General features: G+C 41.6%; 1 protein-coding gene and 1 long non-coding RNA gene across 2 annotated transcripts in view; one reads left to right on the top strand and one right to left on the bottom strand.

Moving 5' to 3' along the window:
- Positions 1-6299, bottom strand: part of phc2b (polyhomeotic homolog 2b (Drosophila)) — a 58906-nt gene extending 52607 nt beyond the window's left edge. The window contains exon 1 of the mRNA XM_010901078.3: positions 6157-6299. The gene's annotated coding sequence lies outside the window, so the exon portion shown is untranslated. The remainder of the gene's footprint in view (positions 1-6156) is intronic.
- Positions 6300-8439: 2140 nt separating this feature from the next.
- LOC117592896 lies at positions 8440-11233 on the top strand. Its single transcript, XR_004574627.1, has 2 exons — positions 8440-9430; positions 10157-11233. It is a non-coding gene; the product is annotated as an uncharacterized LOC117592896 (long non-coding RNA).
- Positions 11234-21248: the final 10015 nt, after the last annotated feature.

Genomic DNA, 21248 nt, shown 5'->3' on the forward strand with positions numbered 1-21248 from the left:
CATTTCATGAATGCGTATATAAGATTAAAGTGACCGCATTCGAGCTAATAACTTTGGCATACAGTACGGTATTATGGGTAGTGTAGTTTATATCCTTATCCGCCTGTCATGTAGGGCTATTATTTGTACACTTCTTGTCCTGCAATACATTTTATTTGAACAACAAGTAGTTGACATTTCTGTATGCATCTTTTATAGAAAAACTTAATATTGGTGCATTGAAGAAATTCTGCTTGTTCCTATTCATATGATTGTAGGTGCTGACATTTTATTGTGACATATTTCTGAAAACCCTTTGTAACTTTCTTAAATGCTCAGTCAAGTCTGGATTGAGAGAAAGAGAAAAATTTAATATTGGTACATTGAAGAACTTCTGCTTGTTCCTATTCATATGATTGCAGATTACAAATTGCACAAATAAAAGAACCAAAAGGGCAGTGGTGTCATGTGTTCCTGTAGCAGTCCAGAAATCACTACAAACACAATTATAAAGAGATAAATTATATAAAACAAGCAGTCAGGGAAACTTCAGCGAGCGACTGGCAGAACATTTTCAAGTCACTCGTGAGGATTATCCCAATTATGGAATTTCTCCACGGTTTCATAATCATGAGTATTTTCCATCGCGATTAGTACTAAAATCATCCATCGTACACTACACAGTCAAACATCATCTACTACAACCACCTTCTGCAGCCAGATTAACAGGTGAGTACTGATATTCCAGTTAGGATTGAGGGGGATGATTTGGTAGCCATGATGGAAATGTGACCAGGTTAGAAATGTAGCCATGACACCAGGGGTTAACTTCAGTGTGATTTTAAAGCTGGTGGATCTAGTTGATGTTCAAATATAGGGTTTGTCTATGAAATGTAAAATACTCATTTAAAAACATAGACCAAGGGATTGGTTGAGAGAACTACTGAATATTGGTCTCACTCAACATTCACCCTACTGCATAGACAGTGGTTAACTGGTAAGGAGTAGTCAGCCAACATCCCCAGATGTTCTTGCCAGCCTAGTCATTTTTTCAGTCAGGTACTCCCAGGCAGAGGCATTCCAAATGTCTTCGAATGAGGCCTGGGCTTTCATTCCTTTGTGCTCAGTACCAGCGCGTATGCCTGACCTACATTTCCCTTTGTTGTTTAGCTCCACGTAGCTGGGGAACAATGCCTTTGAGATTGTGTCATAGAATAGTGTCTGGGTTGAAGCATGTTGTCAATCTGTGGCTTTAGGAGTTCTGTTTGATGTAGGTATTTTTAGAATGAACAAGGAGAGCAGTGTTCAGACAGAGGAGGTCCTGTGATTTTCTCATTTAGGTTTTACTGTGTGGGTCGGTGGCATCAACAATCTAGGTTGCATTCTAAATGAAGACATAGCTAGCATAGAGCAAGGGCAGGCAAGTCTTCTGCCTGGGATAAATCTGATTTTGTTCTGAAGCACACTGACACCACCTTAGGGCTCATTTACACAGAGAATAAAAGGCTAGATTTAGTTTACATAATCATTTCCATAGCGTTTGAACTAACTCCCACATGTTCAAGACGTTCCACGCAGGATTGTGGGCGTCAATCGAGGTAAAATCTAGCGAAATGCGAGCGCACTGGACAGAAATTTGATTAAGTTAAATTATTGTTTTCACACTCAATCGAAAATGTGGCACACACCATCTTGGAAGATGCCGTCTCGAGGTATTGATATCAGCAAGTTTACACAACAAGTTAATCTAGCGTCTAGTCTTTTGATAAGTCTCAGAAAAATGTAAATAAGCCCTTGTTAATAGATCATAACAATGCAGTGAAAAAACTGTAACAAATAAAGCAGGGCTGAAAAACAAATATTCATTGATCAACAGTCAGTGTTAAAACCAATATATTGGATAAAATCTTAAAAATGTTAATTTTTATTCTTCCGTTTAGTATTTAAATAAAATCAACCATTTGAAATAAACTTGCTATAAAAAGTCAGATCCAACCCCAAGTCTTTGGACAACTGGAAAAGCCTATGAAATGGCTAGCTGACGTGCGGTCTACATCAGGGCTGTCCAAACTGTTCCATGGAGGGATGAGTGTCAGCAGGTTTTTGGTTTTTCCTATAAATTGGTTCCCAGTTCACACCTAAACAACCAGGTGAGGGTAGAAACTAACCAATTAGTAACCTAATTAGTCAATCAAGTACAATCTGAGAGTGAAAACCTGCAGACACTCGGCCCTCCGTCGAATAGTTTGGACACCCCTGGTCTACACTGGTCAATTATTAAACAATAAGGGATGAGGGGGTGTGTTAAACGGCCATTATAACGCAGCTGAAGACTGTTCTATTCATATTGGTACAATTCATATTGTAATTCAAATGGTAACCAGTTAAAAATAGTAATGAGGCATCTTGGAGGTTTGTGGTATATTGCAATTGTACCACAGCGAATTACTGTACCCATTGAAAATCAATTTGTCTAAAAACAGCTCTAAACCACGGTATATTGGCCATTCACAATATATATCAATATATAGTTGACAGAACTACAGTAGCCATCAAAAAGAGTAGGCTTTCAAATGATATGCTGATTGATAACCTTTTTCCACTTTGAAAAAAGGAAAACCGGCTACTCATGTCATTCAACTCCCAATTGACTGAGTATAAGATTGTGACAAGTAGGCATCTGTGCCCAATTCTTTCCACCCAGGAAGTCATGCTAGTCAATGCATGAGGGCATGCACCCTCACCTGATCCCCACAGATAGCTTTACAGGCATCGGAGCCCCCTGAGAGGCTTTCTAGAAACTAATGATACCCAGACATCCCTACTGACAACGCCTCCCACCTCCTCAGGCAGAGTGGGCCAATTTCCAATGCCTTGGGGCTTCCCAGGCAAGTCTACAAACACACAGATAGTGACTAATTTCAACAGGTCTAATCCCATTCTGATTGTTTTATACTGTTTAATCTAACCTTCCCCAAAAATAGGAGGGCAGCACTTTGAATACGTCGCGGTTTGATATTGTCTGCGGCTCTGAAATAGTTCAATCTCCAGCATGCACCACTTCATGTACGCACTATACTTGCAGGTTAAACAAAATGTGTCATTTAAACTTTTGTCATATAGTTACAACAAGACACTTTTGTAGCCTGCTGACATTCTGCAATATCAGGAGAAACCTGGACATAACGTTATAGTGGCTGAAAGTGGGAAAGCCAGCGGCTGCAATGAGTCAGGTCAAGTACAATTTGTTTCTCAATACTCCTCCCGACATCTTTGTTTCTCATAATTTAACCAAACAGTGGTTTAAAGCGTCAAACAACTTGGTTTTATTCAAACATATACAGTGTCTATGGACACTTTCAAATTTGACTAGTTGAGTCATCAACAAATCAGTCAAATCTTAGTTGACGAAAAAGAGAATATTGTTTGGGGACAAGTCTGTTGAGAAAAGCATTTTACAAATGTAATTGTGTTCAAACTGCAACTAGACCTGGTTTTCAATGTAACCCATTAGGAAATTCTATATTCTTACTACTAGAGTAGCTAGCTAGCAGCTATTTACCACCCATATCCCATACCTTGAGGACTGCCACACAACATCAAATTCACTATGATTCGTGCAAGATCAGGCTACTAGAGGTAATGGAGTAAAGAATGAAATTTAGAAGTTCTAAGGCTCCGACACAGCGTAATAATTTGTAATTACATTTTTTTTTTTAAATATGAGAGTTTTAGACATGATTGTTTAACAACATTTCAATTGAAGTGTTACTTTAATTGCTGTAAACCTTAGCGCCTATACTGTGGAAGACAACAGAGAATTGGCATCTACTTTTTTCCCCATACAAAGTAATACATTACGAAGAACCCATTTACAGCTGCCTTTCTTAATACAATAACAATATTAAACACATGGTTAAAATGGTTATGCATCATAAAGCATTATACTAATATTATTTTGGAACTATTATTAGTAAAGAAATTAGTTCCAGTGTATCAAAAATATATTGTATTTGACTTGTCAAAGTCTGAACAAACCCTCTATAGGGCAGCCTACCTCAGGCCATATGAAAGAATATTGTTACATAAATGTTTGCATCAGATCTTGACCCCCAAAATTTGTTTTTTTCTTTAAATGGACACATTCACCAGAAGGTTGAGCCCTGAAATACAGCTGTCAAAACACTCAAATATGACACCACATGGATTGGTTGTAACAGACAGCTATTAGTCCATATTCCGTGGCCTGGCGAAGTAAAATAAAAATAAAACTCCAACTTAAAGACAATATCGTGGAGGTGGACTTAAGGAAATGTCTCAAACCCTGCCGCTGAGATTCAGGGTTCAGCTGTTAGTTTGGCCAATTCATTTAAAATTGCACTCCTTGGTTTAGAAGACAAATTAAGAGTGACATTAGATCACTGTACCCCCCCTCCCCCAACAACCTATTGCAAACAGCTGAACCTTGTGATTGGTTTGAGACAGGGTGAAGTCACATTTAGAAGAGGTGAGATCACTTTGAAAAGTGTGTTTTGATGGAGCTTGGCCATTTCAAAGGGGTGATCAGAGGTACTACTAGATGTGACAAAACAAACCTCCCAGTCAAACCCGATCCAGCTTTACACTTCAATCACAGAGTCCATCCACACCTCCTCAATCACTGTTTGGTCTGGGTCTATACCTGCTCCTAGCAGGGGTAAACTGAAATGCATTGTACAGTCTCCCGAAAGGGTCATTAGCTGCCATCTCCCCCCGTCAAGGTCATGACTCCAAGGCAAGACAATTTACAAGAAAGATCATTGCTGACCCTTCTCATCCTGGTCACCCCCTTTTGTGAAAATAATCTTCTGGTAGGATGGAGGGCAGGACTGACCACAAAAAAAATCCCACCCACCTGAACAGTTTTTCCTGTGGTGTGGCCATCAGCAACCAGCCATCTAACCCATAGCAACAAATTAAACTATGCCTACTAGTCTAGATCAAGCCATGACCAAACTGCCAACTAAAGAGCTGCACTATATTGCACTCAGACTCCTTGCAATCCTCACCATGCATTAAAATATAATATACTGAAGAATGTGATGAATCTAAATCCATGTGTTATATACTCGGCACTCATCTCATTATCTTCTGTGCTCACCATTCATTTGTATATACCTTAATGTGACCTTTGTGTTGTTATTGTGTATTGTCTATAGTCTGCCACCATCAGCACCACTACAAAGTAATTTAAGAATGTGCAAATTATGGTTGCATAGTGAGTAACACTGATTCTATTTTTGTAAAGTAACTTATCTGTGAATCTTAAAATAGGCCTTAATGAGCAATGTGCGGGTGAGCAACCTTGGGGCGTCTTATTAAAAACCAAAGCCCCTGGGTCTATGATTTCTTAATCCTGCACTGCGTGGAGCGCGCCACACACACACACACACACACACACACACACACAGAGATAGAGAGAATGTTCCAACCCTACACCCAATAGTACACCATGCTCCCAATGATTCTCCCAAAGCAATACACTGCTGTGACTTGGGGGTCCCAGGAGAGAAATCCCATGATACCTACCAGTCATACTGAGAATAAAATGAGTCCTAGCGCAATTAACCTCAAAAGACTTGACGAAAGTGTAGGATCTTTACTGTGATAAGAGGAACCCAAATATATGATTCAGTCTGGAGTGTGCTTTTCTCCAGTTTGACACCTAACAGTGATTATTGATTACTTATATGCATGTCTTATTCATGTAACATGCAGCTACACAGAAATACAAATTGGACAGAGTTGTCGGTATGACTAGTCCATATTCCTTTGGATTTATTTATTAACACCAAATGCCCTTGGGGTTGTGACCCAAGAAATACTTCATCAAAAGTCACCAACCTATAGTTGAGTAGTTAGAGTCCAGAAGGGAAGCGATGAGTATTTGACAATTTAGAGCCCATGCCAAATGCGCACTGTAGACACCGACTAATTAGCTGATACTTGCATCTCTGTCCAAGATACAATTTATTTGCAATAAAATCGACAGATTAGTGTGGGTACCACAAATGCACTAAGTTCTTCTAGCTACCTAGCGGCTAGCCAGACCAGCTGTCAGTCAGACACGGAAGGTACAACTACAGGACCGAGGCCAAGAACGGGCTTTCATAACGAAATAAAATGTTGTTGCTATACCTTTGCCGAAGACGTTGCACCTCCTTGATTAGCAATACTCTCGTGCTCCTTTACTATTATTCTATATACACCAATTACGAATTCGGTTTAATACGATACAGTTGCAAAGCTCGAGTGGATGAGCAAGAGTGAGAGGAGAAAAACTGCTGTTCCAAAATAGAACATGTGACACGTGTTCAACCAATCCGCAGAATGTGTATCTCTTAGGCACGCCCCATTCCCCTTTTTGATGGCTGCATCATAGAGTCGGATAGAGAACGCCTCGATTAATTTTTCACTTTATGCTATAGGGTGAGAGCACGGGTAACAATATTGAGGGCTGACAGTGTATTCATTGTTCAGTCATGTCATTTTGACCCCAACCTGGACATCAGTTAGGTTACTCCAAGTCATCCGTCAGATGTTGACTAATAGCCTTGTCCTGACGAGTTTTACGCCAGATTCAAAATGTTGAGTAGGGTTAAGCCTAGACAAAATACAGGCCTTATTTTAAGTAGATATACAAATCTCTTAGAAGAACAAGATTTACGTTATGCAGCTAGTTTTTATGGGGATTGTGTCTCACACTATTTCAGTAATTTTCCATCAGGAAGGATTAGACTATAAATAAAGATGGAGGTCCCACCCAATTGACTGAATAAAAATAGTAGAAGACGTTAATGGCGATGTCCATGCTAAAAAATAATTTTGGACACAAGGGCTTCTAGCCTACTCTTTGGGTCCGTCAATTATGTACTACAGCGCATGTCAGTGTCTCCATAGCGACGCAGAGGGATTTAACCCATGACAGGTTTATTTGACCACGTCTTTTAAAATACGTAAGCTTTAGTCAACAGTGTTTCTAAATACCCTTATAGACCAAAAGTGAAAAGAGAGCAAAAAAGACAATTATGAATGTTGCATTTTGCAATACTCATTCAAAAAGGAGGTCAGTCTCATTTCTGAAAGAAAAAGAGAAAAAGTTACATTGGCGTTTAAAGAAAGTTTCATATAGAACCACTATAAACCAGCAACTATTATCTTCCATTAAATAATGGCAAAAATGTCCCAAGTAGAACTGAGGGATGGGGGAAGGAGTGCACCCATGTTATATATCAGGGGACTAGTATGAAATAAAATGTATGTACTACATTTTATTTCATTCACAATGTCAGTACGTGCCATCACAATTAAATTAATAAATACAAATGAAAACACTGTGGTTCTGAGGAATCACATATGGCCAGACAATTCCATTTAATTTGGGAAACCTGATTATGGGGCACAGTACTATACTCTTGACCTTGGGGGCTTTGCCCCGTCAGACACCTCTTTGAAAGCCTCAATGGTCCAGATAAGTTGTCAGAGTTCCCATAATTTTGTTTTATATGGCAGCTACTGCTACAAGTAACAGCTTCAGAAGTATTGTACTTTGAAATGCAGACAATGGTGACATGATCATTACGTTTCTCTGTGACCAACCAAAAATCTCAAATGTTCTGAAAGATGTTTTCCTTTTCTGACTCCTACCTATCTTAATAATTATTAAAAGCATTACACATCAACTTTGAGACTGAGGCTTGAATTATTACTTATTATATTAATATGAACATGGAATAGAATAGTGTTTCAGGGAGCCCCTATTGTGTCTCTTACAACATGGTTATTCTTTGGCTTGCAAATGCTGAATAATTTATCAGATTCTTACCTATTTGGTTGGACCATGGGTTAGTTATCTACTCTTTGATGACTCCCTTGACACCTAGCTCCCAAAACCTTCATAACTTCAATAACTCGGTGAATCCCAAAAGACCCATTACTCTGAGCTGAAAAGAGAGACTGCAATTGTATGTATTACCTCAAATCAACCCTAATGATGTCTATTCAATATACCATTCTGCTTTGCAGTGAGCCTCAAAACTCAAGTTCACACCATATCATGAAGCAATAATGGGGTGTATGTTATTCATGAGATTTATAATTAAATATTAATGACAGCTTACTCAGATTAGTTGATCCCTGTTTGACTAAAACAGTGGTCTTTCTCTTTAAGAAGATCCTTTTCTCATATTAATTATTTGAACATGCAACATATCAAATCAATGTAAAGAATATACATAGTCCTGGATCTGCAATAAAACAGAAACCAACATGGATGTATCGATGCAAAACACTTACGAGAAAAAAAAAGACAAAGCCACATCCTGTGTTTCGGTGCTCTTGTAGACCAGATGTGAGGAGTTATTTTCATTCACATTCAGCAAAATGACAATACTGACACAAAGCAATGCTTATGAAAACGTAAGTACCCCAGATCTGGGGTACTAAACTAGAAGATGGGCAGTAGTATCAGAAAGGTTTAACCAATCCGCTAAAGCTAGATGTTGTCTGAAAGCTGTGAATCTCCTCTTTCCGGTCGTGTATAATACCTCTGTCCTAGGTCTTACTACCTTTTATGGGCATGCAGCAATGTATGACCCCCCCCCCCCCCACGACACCAACACAAGATGGCTGCTACCTAGTCTCAGCGTCGAATTTTTATGAAACTAGTCAAAGTAATGATTTACATCGAAGCCAGACACTCCATCGAGCAGAATAACATCTTATATGGCTGCCTGGGGGCTACTATTATCGATCCAGACCTCTGAGAGTCAACATCTTCATTGGAAAATCCGTTTTCAACAAATACCATACCTCTCACAAGGTAAGCTTCGATTTGGTCTGTGGTTGAGCAAAAGCTTCATATTAGGTATCAAATTAATCGTTAGGTTCTTAGGAACAAAACTAGACTATCGGCATTGTTTTCTGATCATGTATGACTACATAGCAATGTCAAATGTCCACAGAGTGCCTACATGTTTTTGCACAAAATACATTGCCTTGTTCGCTTACGCACGGTAAACATCGTATTCACTTGCATTTGGCTAATATGAAACCTGGCTAGCCTTGTAGCCAATGAAATAAGCTTTCCAGTGATATGCAGATGTCCTAGGTGGGGGATAGCCACTCCAAGGAAACCTTCGCGCAAAAGGTACCATTGTTACTCTGCTCTGGAACGAGGCGCATGGCGCACGCTACTCAGCTATTGTAAACAATTAGATTCAGCGATTATACAATAATTATGGCTTCGCAAGGAGTAAAGAGAAGCAAAAAACGAAGAATATTGAGCAGGGGGCTAAAGAAAACGAGTAAATTGTCCGTCTTGGAGGCTTTGCATGCTGTAGTCTCATGGACTCTGACGTTAGCGGTTTGGACCTGGGCTATCTGTTGATGGATTGGATCCACTAGTAGATCGGTAAGTAAATTCTTGTCATACATTTTATTCATGTAATGTATTATATGTATTTATTTTGTATGATTGGCTAAGTTACATGTTCATTGCAACGTTATAGACGTCGTGTTGCGTTCCAATGGAACAGCATTTCTTTGTTTATAATGAAGCTATGCTACTTGGTGCGTTTGATAAATAAGACTTTTATATTAGATTAGATTCAACTTCACTGTCATGCTTGTTATTCATGTTATATATTATATGTATTTATTTAGTATGAATGTCCTGTTTTTTGAACCTTTTGGATTTAGTATACGTAGCCTTACTTACAATGGCCATTGCCAAGTTGTAGTCATTGGGTCCCGTGCCACATAAATAGAATTTCTTTGTCCTAGACGACTGTAATTCGGTGCGTTTGATAAATAGAATACTTTGACCTTAGATTAGATTCAACTTCATTGTCATACATGTATTATATGCATTTATTTTGTATACTGGGCCAGTTTTCTTTTTTATCCTTTGGATTTAGTTTACATGGCCACAGATGTATGCATGTAGTAACTGAAAACGTCTTTATCAGACTTTGTTTCATACTTCTAACTTCCTCACTTAGAACTGATGGATGTAGTTTGTGTTTTCTGTGCAAACAGTTTAGTTTTGTTCTTTTCATTATAATGTAGATTTTTTTATGAATCAATTGTAATGATGTGCATCTCACAACAACATATCCCTTTATTTTATTTACCACAGAGAGAAAGATCTGAAGATGAGGACTGGCAGCCATCCCTCCCCAGCAAGCGCCCCTGCTCCTCAATGTCTCCACCCCCCACAGTTGTGTCTACCACCCCCACTCCAGGCCAGACATTTCTTTTGGGGGAAATTTTTTAGGGAAATCTTTTGGGGAATTTCTATCTATTGCTGTTTATAATAAGATTGATAGTTTTTATACTTTCTGTAGTGTTGTTTTTATAGTGAATATGTACTTTTAGGCACATCCAATGTGCAAAAACAGTGCCATTTATAAATAGTTGTCAGTTATTGGATTTTGCACTACTTTATAAATGTTTGATAACACATTTAGTTTTTTGACCTTTTATTCATCACACTTTATTGCTTTTATAATGGGATTGATTGTTTTTATATTACTTATAATGTGGTTTTTATAGTGAATATTTACTTTTAGGCACATCCAATGTGCAATAACAGTGCAATTACCCTTTCGGGACACTTTGGAGAGGTTGAAAGGACACTTGAATGTATGGCACATTATAATAAAATAATAGTTGTAAAAAAAATTTATATAAAATTTTTATTAATTTTTTTTTTTTTTGATATTTACATTTTTGGCACATCCAGTCTGCTGAAACAGAGCAATTATCACATTAGGCCACTTTGGAGAGGTTTAGGGACACTTGGGAACGTCTATTGACACCACACACTAAAACAGCTGCCCAGCTCATACTCTTATGTGTATCAAGTTCAAATTTTTTGGTGATGATGGTGACATGTTTGGGAAGCCATTTGTTGTGTTTTCAGGCTAGAACAGCCATAATTGAATGATTGCTTGTTTTTCAAAAAACCTAATTAACATAAAAATGAGTAAAAACGGTTAGAAACTTTTGTGTTTCATCTTCTGTATTTAGAACTCCCTCATTCCCTCATATATTCTGATTATTTCCTCATAATCTCCCAGGTGTCTTGTTTCCAAAGATACCAGGATTGTGCATGTCCTAACAACATAAGTCCACATGAATAGCAGTTACTTTTGGGTATGTCTATTTAGGCGGAAATTAGCATTTCTGCATTTACATTCAACAGGTTATGAACCTCCTGTAATGAGCTACAGCAAGGACAAAACTCTCTATGGACACAAAAATAACATGCCACCTGCTGGTGGAAAAAGAAGCTGCATTCATCTGGATGTGGTAGTTCTCTACAATCATTAAATTAAATCTACATGGAACATATACATACAATATATGTGCTAAAAATTGTTAAAGACAGTGTGTAAACCCCTAATTGAAAAATGCTTCTGTGCTATATTTTACACGTTAAAAGCTTGCTAGAATATCTCAGAGCAATTATATCTTGAGGTGCCATTTCTGATGCTCATTATCTAGGGTCTGCTCTCATAGATTTGAGAAGTGGCCTAGTAATGAATTGAATTGGGAAGCCTGTCACAAGTTTATTCAAAGGCCTTGTATATAGTGAAATAAAAAAATTAATCCCCATGATGGGGCCACAGAATACATTCTGCATTTTAAATATATAGATAATCTAAGCTGTATAAGTTTTAATATGTCCACTTTTCTTGGGTCAGTTGTGTGTATAAGGGGCCTATTTTGTAGGCTACCTTCATGTGCATACTGTTGAGCAGAGAGATTGTGTTTGAGACCGAAAGCATTCAATCTTCTTTATAAATCTGCATTTGGAATGGGGAGGGTCATGTTTTTTTCCAGAGAAGGTGATGTGAAAATATATTTTGCTTGGGTGGGAGGGGGGGTCAACCATATTCATATTTTCAGGGGCTTTATCCTCTGGATACCCCAAGTCATAAGTAACGATCAGTCCCTTAGACTAGTTGAGTATCTGAAGCATCACAGGATGGTTTGCGAGATGTCTTTGTGTGAAATGGCAGTGAAAATGTCTGTCTTGTCCATACTGTCACATAACTACACCTTGGAATTTTGGTCCACCAGAGGGAGCTAATATTTTATAAATAGACTGATTGCAGATTTCATCAGTATTCTGCTTCCCTTCAATTATATCTCCAGACAAGACATGCCTTTTAGGCCCAGGGAGCTTTCACTCAAAATGATTTGTTTATTAACTGATCACAGAATCATAACACGACTGTGAAAAGGCAAACATAAGATCAAAGACTACATAGGATCAAAGCCTAGTTTTTCATTTATGTAAATTTCGTGTGCTCTTCCCTACATTTAGTATCTATAGTATCACACATGTTTTTGTTGGTTTTTGCAACAGAGGGAACTAGTGGGAATAAATGGACGTTGGATGTTGAGGATGATTAGGTGGTGCCAGATATTAAATGTAGCCAAGCCACCAGGGTTGACACCACTGTTCTTTGTTATAGGTGCCATGGCATTTTTAGCGACCATAGAAAATCAGGATATTCGTTAATATCTCATCTGACCAACAGCACCACAGGCAGGTCCCATTCACTACCTAGAGGCATTGGGATTGGTTCTTTATACCAGAGTGTAGAGTGCCTCCTATCGGTCCTCTGACTTCCGGCAGGATCTGGTCAACCAATCAGGGACCAACCAGGACCAACCCTGCTTAGGGTCTCCTCTCCAGAACCCTGGCATAGACTTTCCCGGGGAGGCTGAGAAGTGTGATCCCCTGTAGTTGGAACACACCCTCCGGTCCCCCTTCTTAAAAAGAGGGACCACCACCCCGGTCTGCCATCCCAGAGGCACTGTCCCCAACCGCCACGCGATGCTGCAGAGGCGTGTCAACCAAGACAGCCCCACAACATCCAGAGACATGAGGTACTCAGGGCGGATCTCATCCACCCCCGGTGCCTTGCCACCAAGGAGTTTCTTGACTACCTCAATGACTTCAGCCCGGGTGATGGACGAGTCCACCTCTGAGCCCTCAGCCTCTGCTTCCTCAATGGAAGATGTGACGGCGGGATTGAGAAGATCCTTGAAGTACTCCTTCCACCGCCCGACGACATCCCCAGTTGAGGTCAACAGCTGCCCACCTCCACTGTAAACAGCGTTGGTAGGGCACTGTTTCCCTCTCCTGAGGTGCCGGACGGTTTGCCAGAATCTCTTCGAGGCCAGCCGATAGTCCTCACCGAACTCCTCCCAGGCCGAGTTTTTGCCTCCACAACCACCCATGCTGCAGTCCGCTTGGCCTGCCGGTACCCATCAGCTGCCAACCAGGCCCGATAGGACTCCTTCTTCAGCTTGACGTCATCCCTTAATACCGGTGTCCACCACCGGGTTCGGGGATTGCCGCCTCGACAGGCACCGGAGACCTTACGGCCACAACTCCGAGCGGCCGCTTCGACAATGGAGGTGGAGAACATGTTCAACTCGGACTCAATATCTCCAGCCTCCCTCAGGATCCAGTCGAAGCTCTGACGGAGGTGGGAGTTAAAGATCTCTCTGACAGGAGACTCGGCCAGACGTTCCCAGTAGACCCTTACAGTACCCTTGGGCCTGCCGAGTCTGTCCAGCTTCCTCCCCCGCCATCGGATCCAACTCACCACCAGGTGGTGATCAGTTGACAGCTCCGCCCCTCTCTTCACCCGTGTGTCCAAGACATACGGCTGCAGGTCAGATGAAACGACAACAAAGTCGATCATCGACCTACGGCCTAGGGTGTCCTGGTGCCACGTGCACTGATGGACACCCTTATGCTCGAACATGGTGTTCGTTATGGACAAACTGTGACTAGCACAGAAGTCCAATAACTGAACACGGCTCGGGTTCAGATCAGGGGGGCCGTTCCTCCCAATCACGCCCCTCCTGGTGTCACTGTCGTTGCCCACGTGGGCGTTGAAGTCCCCCAGTAGAACGATGGAGTCCCCAGTCGGAGCACTTTCCAGCACCCCTCCCAGAGACTCCAAGAAGGTCGGGTACTCTGCACTGCCGTTCGGCCCGTAGGCACAAACAACATTGAGAGACCTATACCGACCTATCCCGATCCCTATTGCTTGTACACTGTCAACTGATCACCACCTGGTGGTGAGTTGGATCCGATGGCGGGGGAGGAATCTGGACAGACTCGGCAGGCCCAAGCGTACTGTAAGGGTCTGCTGGGAACGTCTGGCCGAGTCTCCTGTCAGAGAGATCTTTAATTCCCACCTCCGGCAGAGGATCCCAAGGGAGGCTGGAGATATTGAGTCTGAGTTGACCATGTTCTCCACCGCCATTGTCAAAGCGGCCGCTTGGAGCTGTGGCCGTAAGGTCTCCGGTGCCTGTCGAGGCAGCAATCTCCGAACCCGGTGGTGGACACCGGAAGTAAGGGATGATGTCAAGCTGAAGAAGGAGTCCTTTCAGGCCTGGTTGGCTTGTGGGACTCCTGAGGCAGCTGACGGGTACCGGCAGGCCAAGCGGACTGCAGCCCGGGTGGTTGTGGAGGCAAAAACTCGGGCATGGGAGGAGTTCGGTGAGGCCATGGAGAAGGACAATCGGCTGGCCTCGAAGAGATTCTGGCAAACCGTCCGGCGCCTCAGGAGAGGGAAACAGTTCCCTACCAACGCTGTTTACAGTAGAGGTGGGCAGCTGTTGACCTCAACTAGGGATGTCATCGGGCGGTGGAAGGAATACTTTGAGGATCTCCTCAATCCCGCCGTCACGTCTTCCATTGAGGAAGCAGAGGCTGAGGGCTCAGAGGTGGAATCGTCCATCACCCGGGCTGAAGTCACTGAGGTAGTCAAGAAACTCCTTGGTGGCAAGGCACCGGGTGTGGATGAGATACGCCCTGAGTACTTCATGTCTCTGGATGTTTTGGGGCTGTCTTGGTTGACACGCCTCTGCAGCATCGCATGGCGGTCGGAGACAGTGCCTCTGGGATGGCAGACCGGGGTGGTGGTCCCTCTTTTTAAGAAGGGGGACCGGAGGGTGTGTTCCAACTACAGGGGATCACACTTCTCAGCCTCCCCGGGAAAGTCTATGCCAGGGTTCTGGAGAGGAGAATACGGCCGATAGTAGAACCTCGGATTCAGGAGGAACAGTGTGGTTTTCGTCCACATGTGTTTTGTGGATTTGGAGAAGGCATTTGACTGTGTCCCTCGCGGCATCCTGTGGAGAGTGCTTCGGGAATATGGGGTCCTGGGTCCTTTGCTAAGGGCTGTCAGGTCCCTGTACAACCGAAGCAGGAGCTTGGTCCGCATTGCCGGCAGTAAGTCAGACTTGTTCCCAGTGCATGTTGGACTCCGGCAGGGCTGCCCTTTGTCGCCGGTTCTGTTCGTAATTTTTATGGACAGAATTTCTAGGCGCAGCCAGGGGCCGGAGGGTGTCAGGTTTGGGGACCACACGATTTCGTCTCTGCTCTTTGCGGATGATGTTGTCGTGTTGGCCCCTTCAAACCAGGACCTTCAGCATGCACTGGAACGGTTTGCAGCCGGGTTTGAAGCAGTGGGGATGAGAATCAGTACCTCCAAATCCGAGGCCATGGTCCTCAATCGGAAAAGGGTGGCTTGTCCACTTCAGGTTGGTGGAGAGTGCCTGCCTCAAGTGGAGGAGTTTAAGTATCTAGGGGTCTTTTACACGAGTGAGGGAAGGATGGAACAGGAGATTGACAGACGGATCGGTGCAGCTTCTGCAGTAATGCGGTCGATGTATCGGTCTGTCGTGGTGAAGAAAGAGCTGAGCTGCAAGGTTTTCTCTCGATTTACCGGTCAATCTACGTTCCTACTCTCACCTATGGTCATGAGCTTTGGGTCATGACCGAAAGGACAAGATCCCGGGTTGTGACGAGTGGTTATTTCAGTCAAAGTTGCTCTTCTATCAGCTTGAATCAGTCGGCCCATTCTCCTTTGACCTCTAGCATCAACAAGGTATTTTCGCCCACAGGACTTCCGCATACTGGATGTTTTTCCCTTTTCACACCATTCTTTGTAAACCCTAGAAATGGTTGTGCGTGAAAATCCCAGTAACTGAGCAGTTTGTGAAATACTCAGAACGGCCCGTCTGGCACCAACAACCATGCCACGCTCAAAATTGCTTAAATCACCTTTCTTTCCCATTCTGACATTCAGTTTGGAGTTAAGGAGATTGTCTTGACCAGGACCACACCCCTAAATGCATTGAAGCAACTGCCATGTGATTGGTTGATTAGATAATTGCATTAATGAGAAATTGAACAGGTGTTCCTAATAATCCTTTAGGTGAGTGGAGATGTCGTGTGACATGTCACAAGAATTTCATTGTTCAGGATGATGCTGTGTTATTCAGTGCATTTGAAAAATAAACGTTGAACTTTAGGATTTCCTTTGTTTGTATCGATCTCGAGTTGAAATTAAGTTCAACCCACTCTGCAATTGGGACAATACCTCTGCGTCTCTAAAGACATATTGTGGGAGAATCAATTGAGCAACTTCGCCAACGAGACATAAAATTTTTGCAAGAAACATTTTAATATAGAGGATCGTGTATTACTTAGAAGAGGACTAAAGGCGAATGCAATTGAATGAAGTTACCCAGTTCAACCCGTGGAGACAAGACAGATTGTAAGTAATACTTCTGAATGCTATGTTATAATACACAAAGTACACATTGCCTCTGGATATTCTGGGCAAGGGCTGGGGATTAACATGTTCACCAACGCCTCCCTTTTGCTGCTGTTCAAGCTTCTATTTGGTCAATTCATCATCTGTGTATTATGGTTAGAAATAGTAAGGCTCTATCCTCGAAAAAATGTCTTCCTGCTCATTTTCAGAGTCAAACAAAGATGAAATAGGTAACTTGCTTTCTACTGGCTCAACTCTGCCTCTACCTGGGGAGCTTTTCCACCGCTATGCACTAGCTCGACTCAGTTCTACACGCCTCTCCTCGGGTTGTTTTCCACTGCAGATAGTACCCTGAACCCTTCCCAATGTGACATCACAGGAAAACGTCCAAAAAGCCACTTTCAATGCGACATACATAAGAACAACAATGGAGGATATCATAAGAATGGTGTTCTTGATCCTCGGTATGTGGCTGTTTGTCACACCAAGGAGACAAGCAGCTTTTAAGAAGCAGCTAACGGCAGCCAGACAACATACTGCTGATAAAAACAGGAGAAATATTTAAAAATGTAAGAATTCTATAAAAAGAATTATGGCTGCAACAAATTCAGTTGTTTTGTTTTGCTCTGCTGGACGTTGGGTTTACACCAATTTTTCACGTCACCTTTTGATATCGCCTCAGCTTGCTTGGAACCTCGACAGAGCAGATACTAAAAAAAGTATCTGGGAGTTGGTACCGTTCTATCCTATTGCCCAGTGGAAAAGCAGAAAAGGCGAGTAGAGCCGAGTCGAGCTGGTACGTAGTGGTGGAAAAGCTCCCAAAGCGAGTAGAGGCAAAGCGAGGCGAGTAGAGTTGAGCCGGTACCATGCACTGGAAAAGAGCCATTACAGTAGTTTTCCGCTTGCAATGCAGCTTTGCGATAGCGGTATGTACAGTTTCCATTCAATAATTTGTACGATGCTAATAAAGCTAATTACTGACTGAGACAGAGCAGAATAATGGTTTGTTTCAAAAAAAGACTGTGCCTGAAGGACCAACTCGGGGTAAGGGGACTGTCACCAAAATATTATTTTTGGATGAACTATCCCTTTAAGCTAACATTAGTGCAGTGTCATCTGGTTGCAACTTCTCCATAGACAGCTCACGTCAAATGTAGGCCTATACTGCTGTACATTTCATGCAACACCACATGCATTTACAACATTAATAGAATAAATTATCTGTTTGTTGTCATCTGTCAGGCATTAGGCCACACCTGCAGTGAGAGTGTTTCACTCTGAGGGCATAGATCAGCAGGCTTCTACTCTGGAACTTGGCGGAGCTGCGGCCACACACATGAGCTGTAAGCCCCACTAGGTTGGCAAACAACAGCTTAGGAGGTGGGGGTGTAGCAGCCTCCTCTAGACAACCCCCACCTCCAACATTCCCACCTCCAACAATCCCACCTCCAAGGTGTGCTTGAATGAACTTGCACAGCACACACATTCATTAATGCAATTCCCTTATATCCAGTCAAAATTGTGTTGTTGAATTTACAGTATACTGTAGTGTTGCACTTATTATAAATCAAACACCCATTCTAATTATCTGAACGTGTGTTTGATTTAAAACACACATTTCATTATTTATTTTCTTGTTGTCATGATTCAAGCCTATTGTAAAGCCCATTTTGTTGCATTGATATAGTATTAACAGTATGAGTGATATGTTGGTTGAACTTCTTAAATGCTTGTCATTCATTTCAGATCATAACATGGAAGTAAATCCTAGCATTATTTACCCTTTAGATGTTTTTCCTTTCCGTAAAAGAACAGAGAACTATTACCATTTAATCCACAATCCTCATGCTTGTTTCAATCTCTGGGAATGTGAACCTCATGGGGTCATTAGTCCTCTATTACCTAAATGTGGAGTAAGGACAAATGTGTGAGAAATTAAACAAAAGCTCTCTACTACTTAAACTGAATGTAAACAACCACACACTTTTCCCCAATAATCCCCTGTAGAAAGCTATAACAAAAAAACATGAAAAAAAATAGAGATTACTTGTCTGGGGGGCTGCTAGTTGGCGGTAGCATTAAGAAACACCTACCGGAGCTGTCACGTCCTGTTTATAATTCCAAGATTATAGTTCAAATTATTTGCCCTGTTGACTCAAATATTGGAAGTGAACATTTTGCACCATTTGCCCATCCTTCATGTGAAATAGAGAAATATCAGTTAAATTCCTTCAGCAGTCAGTGTCAAAATACAGGGAATCTGAATGTCATTGAGAAAAAGATGCATGTAATACAAAAATGAAGGAAAATCCTAAACATTTCTTTTTAACCCCCCCTTACTTATTTACCCAGTCCCAATTATTCCCACACTGCTCCAACCAGAAAGTTACATAAGAATACTGTATATAATGCATGGACACTCACCTAATAGCCTGTTAGTTTTGCAGGCACCTCAGCTGCCAGAGGGAGTTACTAAAGTAGGAAATATTTTCTGATTATTCCTTCCCACTTCCCAGGCAGTGCTGGCTAATTGCTGTCTCTCGTCAGCTAGTGGCACAGTCAATGGAAAGCATTTAGGTGTATGACTAGTATTTTATTAGTATTCAATTTGGGAAAAATACTCACAAAAAAGGAATGAGCTGACATTTTTTAACATGAAGCCCCACTGATCTGACGTAGGCTTATAATGTAATTTCAATGTTAAACTATTCCCATTCATTTGGTCAGTCACAGTGTTAGGATTACACCATTGCGGCATGCCAGGTTTACAGAAAGTTGGACAGTTGGAGAGTCAGGTCTCCATTTCACTATGACTCAGAGGGAAGAAGCAGAATGAGAAAGGATGTATGAGGCTGTGTACATGTTTCAGAGAAGCATGGTGAGGGAGTAACCCTAGATTTAGAGAGAGAAAGAGGGAGAGAAAAACGTGTGCTACCAAGACATAGCCTCTTGACAGCCAAGTCCCATGTGTCTTTGAGCCCAAACCAGTCAGGTCTCAAGTGTACTGGCTGGTGTATGCTGCTTCATAATAGTAATGCTTTAATAAAGCATCATCAAGCTGACAGGGACCCAGTGTGTGTTTGCCTGGCTAATTGTCCTTCAATGCTAATGTGTTTAATGTTTATCTGTAGCAAAATGGTTGTCACCATCTACCTCATCAGATAACCACACAGTCCATAGTAATGATATGAATCACATGATAGGGGAGAGTTGTCTTGTTGTTAAAACCCCGGAACCTTTGGTATTAACAAAGATTTTGTAAAACGGAAAGCTACTTAACTGGAATCCTTCAACAATTATAGTGTTCTCATTATTGGTAGAGGCAGTGCAGCAGGTATGTTGAGGGTCAGCCAAAAGTACAATACATCAGAGCACAGTAACAACGCTGCAGCTCAGTAAAAGGAGCCTATCCTTATTCTAGTCACAGCAGACAGATCCATCCTGTGTTGGCTTGGCCTCGAAGGCTCAGTGATGCTCCAGTGACTTTTAAAAACAGGGGGCTCGCTTCTAATTCTGGATGACAGTCTGTTTTTCTATCTTGCACGGTTCCAGGAGGGACTGCCGTGTGCAGCTTTCCTAATTGGACATAATGAATGAGGGAGAGAGATCGTATGCGTCTGAATAGTTGTGATGTGTGTCTGAGCTTATAATGTGCTGACCTTTTCTTCTTTTTGGAGGCAAGAGTTCAAATGTTAATCCCCACATATCCCTTGATTACTATGTTTACAATTGGTTTTACCTTATTGCAAATTCTAGGGCTGCCAGACTCCTTTTCAAGTCAGAATTACATGAATTTGTTTGTACAAGGAAATATGTTTTAAGATGACACTTAAACGGTTCATCTCGGGACAGTGTGACTGGCCGCGCAAGTTCTGACTGGCCTTGTTCAGTCAGGTTAAAAGTATTCAAAAGTTAAGAGAAAAATAATAGATACATGCTATATAAAATCAACTCAAGAAGTTTTGGCAACCTTTATGAAATTGAGCAAAGGTGAGTGCTACAAATAAACAAAACAATTAGTCATATTTTGTGATTAACCATAAGCAGAAACAATATACTATCATTACAATACAATAAATATTTTATTGAGTATCATCATTTTTTCTGCAAAATGTAGGTTTAAAATACATTGGCAACCCTACAATCAATATTTTATGAAGCCTCCCCTGGAGTGAAGAACAGAGCTTTGCCTCTTCCCAGTAAATTCTGACAAGGTTGATCCACACTTTTGGAGGGATCTTGGACCACTCCTCCATGCAGCCCATTTCAAAATCCTTGATAGTCTTAAGGTTGTGGCATACTGCAATCTGTCCAGTTAGGAAGCATAAGCCATTGTGAATCAGTGTCACTTGTTGTGGTGCAAATGAAAGTCTTAAGGTTGTGGCATACTGCACCAATTGTAGACCTTGCCATCACTTGGCACTCGTCCTAACTACGATCTGTAACTCACCTCATGCCGTGTTTTGATGACCACCCACAGCTAGAGTCTAATGCTTAGTGTTTCATCTTATTGAATTGAGCACTGAGCCAATCAGAAAATGTGAGAATAAATCGGTAGTAAATGTCAAGGAGAGAATGTGGATTCAGACAGCAGGTTTTCAATTGGATTCAAGTCCTGCAGAGGCTGAAATG

This window comes from Esox lucius, chromosome 17, assembly GCF_011004845.1.
Source record: "Esox lucius isolate fEsoLuc1 chromosome 17, fEsoLuc1.pri, whole genome shotgun sequence".
Lineage (NCBI taxonomy): Eukaryota > Metazoa > Chordata > Actinopteri > Esociformes > Esocidae > Esox > Esox lucius.